At 48.2% G+C, this 5000-nt stretch overlaps 1 protein-coding gene across 1 annotated transcript in view; it reads left to right on the top strand.

Moving 5' to 3' along the window:
* Nucleotides 1–5000, top strand: part of LOC125950954 (homeobox protein unc-4) — a 61119-nt gene that overhangs the window by 51507 nt on the left and 4612 nt on the right. The gene's annotated exons all lie outside the window — the stretch shown is intronic.

The raw sequence follows: 5000 nt of genomic DNA, 5'->3' as shown, positions 1-5000 counted from the left end.
AATGGCAAGCAGGAGACAAGCAGGAGAAGCGATAATCACAGCGTGACAGATGTGCGGTGGCAAATTCGATTCGTTTTCGTGGTTGCTACGACCGTCATCGTTCTGTCGCTCGTTGTTGGCTCGCTAAATCATAAATTAATGGTAGGCTGTGGTTTGTGGCCACCGGCCTACTGTGTCATATCTCCGTGCAATGTGCAATGCAGTGCATTGCCGAAGACGTAACCAGCTGTGAAAGATGAGTCTCGGCTGATGATAATGATGATGATGGTGGCAAGTTGGTGTCAGCGTAAGAAAGTAGGGGGCGTGTTTTTGCTGCATAAAAATAACATTTTCCACCGTGCCACCAGGTTGGAACAGCTGGTCAGATTATATCCGCAAAACATTCATTACGATCATGAATTATTCAACGAGAGACTCAATCGATAGATAAGCCCGACATCGGATAACTACAAATTCACAACCCTCCGCGATTCTTGATTTCGTTGTCGAAAAGTAGGAGGGTCAGATTGTATCACATCGTGTTGTTTGTACACCCTCCAGTATTTAGAATTAGAAATAGACTTGGTTTCGACGTAAGACTATCGACAACATATCTCCAAATTGACCTTTTTCGATCAATCCGTGCGATCAGTTTGTATAATTTTTCGGGAAAACGGACGACAATAATGAGTAAAATTGCAACAATTGAAGCACAATTAGCGGGACAATCTCGGTTTCACCGCTCGCTCGAATTGGTATTGTGGTTTCCGTGAATGACGAGGAGGACGATTTTCGTCTTTAATTGGTCACTTTTCAAACGACAATCCAAAAAGGATGGACTCCAAATCACCACAAACGACACGATACGATGATGTGTCGCAGGAATTGACGGTCGACAAACGTCTCCGGCCCTGACATACTAATCGTTTTCGTTGCTGCTGCTGCTGCTATTGCTAGTGGAGGTGCTGGTGGAGGACCAATTTTGACCACTCCAGAGACATGTAATACATAATTCAAAAAAACAATACGCATATCGGTGTTTCGATTCGCCTACCCGGGGAAGGAGGAGGGTGTGTGCAAGGTTCGTTCCATTTCCATTCCCCGGATGTAATCACCATCAATCATTCAGGCGCGGCAAAGCAGCGATTGCAAGGCCCTTCAACCGACATCGGCGACATCGTGAAGGAAAATGTGTCCTTCGTGGAGCTGAAATAGTTGTTGCTGCGGGCATAATAGAGACTTAAGAGTCGTTCGAGGCGCTCGAGAGCATGATTGGAGATCATTAGAACGTGGTAAACGCTTGTATGTGTGTTTGTATCGAAGAAAAGGAAAAGGGATCTGATCGGATCCGGTATGGCCGCGGCCGGATAATAGGCCGAAACCTATTGCAGTCAAAGTGACCAAAAGTTGTTCAAACATATCGTTCAAGGACAAAGAGTGTGTGTACCTCGAAGTGTGCCGAATCGTGTACTCGAAGGACTTGGCTTTTAGGCGGCAACACGAAGCGATTGAACAGACCCTTCCGTCCTTGCCTGGTGTAGGAATGGGAACACTTTATCGAGTCCGTGAGAGGAAGTATTAAATTTCCGTTTTACTTACCCCTCCCGTACCCCCGGAACCTGCTACACCATCGTTCGCCATCGTCACCTTTCCTCTTCTGCCGCTGGTACGTCCGCAGCGTGCGGTACGGTCTGTCAAAATCGTCATAAATCAAACAGCTGTCATCGTGACCGGGAGAGGAATTCCCTCAGTACTGGTGCACGCTTCTACTGTGCGGGAGTAAATGGTTTTGGGAGCCCCGGGTTTGTAGCAAAGTCAATCAAGGACCAGCACGAGCAAAAGTAATCCTTCAAGCAAGTGAATTGCTGCTTTTCACGCCTAACGCTCAGGTCAGCGCTGGGTCCGGGGACCGTATGACAGAGGTTCGCATGATGCATGAAAATGATATCGAAAGATGTCGAGCATAAATAATGAAAGCGAAGGGGGAGGGGGGGGGGGGGGGCTATTGGGACTTATTTACTCTCTTATCCTGCAAGATATCCGGCACGCCGCCGTGCCACGCTTTGTTTGTCTCTTTAGCGTTGACGGGGAGAGTCACCGTGGCCGCGACGATGACGACGAAAACGTTTTCGGTTACTCGATGCGGTGTCATCTTAAGTGTGAGCCTCGTTAACGGCGGCCAACGAGAGGTCCATATTAATGGGCACGACACACACACACACACAGTATCGATCGTGCGCAATTTCGATCCAAGCGGATTCAGATAACAACAAGGTAGCGCATCTCAATAGGTATCCGTGTGTGTGTGTATCCGTAAGTGGAGAAACGAATTAAATCAAACAATAAAGAGGTCATGTTAATCAACAATCGACCAATCATAACACTATGGCGGAGCATAATAAAGCGCCCCCCAACTACACCAGGACGGATGTTAATGCTTTCTCAGCCCTATACATAACGCCCTCTTGTTAAGGCCACTGCCCCATTCATGGACATTGTTGAACATCGCGAGCGCTCAATCAAACGGCCCAGTCCGGCCCGGTCTGATGGCCTCGATGAGAAATGATCGTACGCAACGAACGATCGAGAAAATGTTCCTGATTTTCCACGTCTAGCGATCATCATGCCGCAGCAGCAGCAGCAGCCGCCATTGCAGCTTCGCGATGTTTTCTCTCCGGCTAGTGCGGCCAGTAACTCGCTGCTTGCGGCTCTATATGCGGCAAGCTTTCAAGGTGTTGTATGTGCTGGTGCCAGCGAAAAACATGAAAAATGCTCACCGTGTCGGCATCCAACTTTGAGCGGCTTCCGCTTCAACAGCAAAATGACAGCATAATGTGTTTGGGTTTGTTTGAATAGGCTAGTGGTGGCCCGGGCTGCCGGAGGATATGGCGTAAATTTGTTGCAAACTCCAGCACTCTCAAAGGGCTCACTATTTGCTTTCATTTTACTTGTGGTTGCTCATGGTTCGGTGGAACGGTAAGGGTCCGCCATTGCGCTATTAGCTGCTGGCCCATTGGACAATTCTATGTTGAGTAATATGAACAACCCTTGTCTTTGTTCATGCTATTTGCGATTTCTTACGAAATTGCGAAAAAAAAATTTGCAAGCATTATATAGTCACTAATCCATAGCAACGCGTACGTCAAAGGCAGATGGTCCTGTTGGCACACGGGATTGTAGTGGAATTTCCATCAAGTTAGCCGTTGCTATAACTCTGCAATGAGTCGAACATCTCCCCTTTAAAATAACATTAATTGGATCGTTTCACTTCCATCACTTCAAATACCATATGTCGTTACACAAACACCGTAATGAGATGGCACTACCGAAGAGGTGTTGAAAGTATGCGCCGCAAATCAAGGGTTTACATGCAAAATCAGGGCGTTTTAACGTCAATATTTGCTCAAAGATAAAGGTTCGCTTCAAAAAGACAACTGGGGCACTTTGCAATCATAACCATCGTTGTAGGCAGCACGGAACGCAACACACTGGCCTGGCCTGGCCATTCTTCTGCGCCGTATCCCGGCAGGTGATCCAGGTATCCTCTCTAACTTGCTGATGGTATTGCTGACTTATTTACGTTAACGTACACGGCACCCATCAATGATAATAAACCCCGATAAGATCGGACAACATTCGGTGGCGGCGCGTTTCACACAAAATGATGACGATGAGTCCTTTCGTTCGCACAAAGAAATGGCAATGGTTGGTGGCTTCATAAAATGCGGCGATGCGCTTTAAAACATTTTTCAGTGGCTGTTAAACAATTATGAACACCGCCAGCACCAGGACCGGCAGAGCACGTTTATGGTTTCTTTGCACCTTTGGCTACCCAGTGCTCCTTTGGTTGCCCTCGCTTGTGGTACGACTGATCATGCTGTGGTCGGCCTTTTTCCCTCCCCGAAAAACCATTTTCCTCGCACGTTCTGTGGCGTGCTTATAATGAAACGCCGCTTAACGCCTTCGTTCGTCGTCGTCGTCGTCGTCGTCGGAAGAGACGAATCGATTCCCCGGACTGGACGCTAACAAACAAGAAGGAAATTAGTCATTCTCACCATGGGCCACAAGTGGTGGCGCTGCGGAGGCAGCAGAGAAGGGGAGATGTGATGTTTCCTCCTTGAGCTTTGCACATGAAAAACAAGCAAGTTGTAAAACTGGCGTTGTGTGGCGCTGTGTACATCATTGCGTCTTTTATGACTCATTGAGAAAGAGTTTAACATAACAAGCTCTGGGTGCACTGGGTGCTGATGTGCCAGCATGTCTTACTCATGGCCCTATGGGGCCCATGCCAATGCTATTGACATTAAAAACTCGATTCCACACACGCACACACACACAGGATTACTTCGCTGCGCAGAGCGCAAGGTGCACTTCAGGCACTTGTTGCTGGTGTGCTCGGCTACAAATGGTAATGAAAGTGCATAATGAACCCGCGCCAAAGATACTAAGGCCGTCCCCGGCTGACCGACCGGATGCAGCCGAAAAAAGAAGGCCGGCCGGAGAGGCGGCCAGCAGCAAACCCCGAAAGGGACATAAATTCTCTTCCCGTTAAATGTACACTCAACGATCCTCAACTCGCCAGCTCGCTAGCTTTTTCTTTTTTTTATTTTTATTTTTGTTCAAAAACCCCTCGCGATCGCTAAAAACCCAGCGGAAGACGGAAGGTAAATTAACGGAGCAGGAACGTCGTGGAATTCATTTTTTCCACCTTTCCACGGTCCTGCGCTTTTCGGCGGCGCGTCTGGTTGAACAAATTGAGCCATCACCTCTTCTCGATGGAGGAGAGGGAAGGGAGAGGAGAGATGGTTCCCGGGTCCGGGTTCGGATCGAGACATCACGACGAGGTCGACGGTTGTCGGTTTGAAAAATGTCTTTTTTCTCTTTTCACTCTCCTCGCACGCTTGCTCGCTGGCTGGCTGGCTGGCTGGCCGCGCCGCCGTTTGAAGCGGCGGTCATAAAAACAAATCATAAGTCAAGTGTTACACACGTTAATCCTTGCCTGAAGCCAAGTCCTTTTCGTA

Source organism: Anopheles darlingi, chromosome 2, assembly GCF_943734745.1.
Source record: "Anopheles darlingi chromosome 2, idAnoDarlMG_H_01, whole genome shotgun sequence".
NCBI lineage: Eukaryota > Metazoa > Arthropoda > Insecta > Diptera > Culicidae > Anopheles > Anopheles darlingi.
This window is presented reverse-complemented; position numbering and strand designations above follow the sequence as displayed.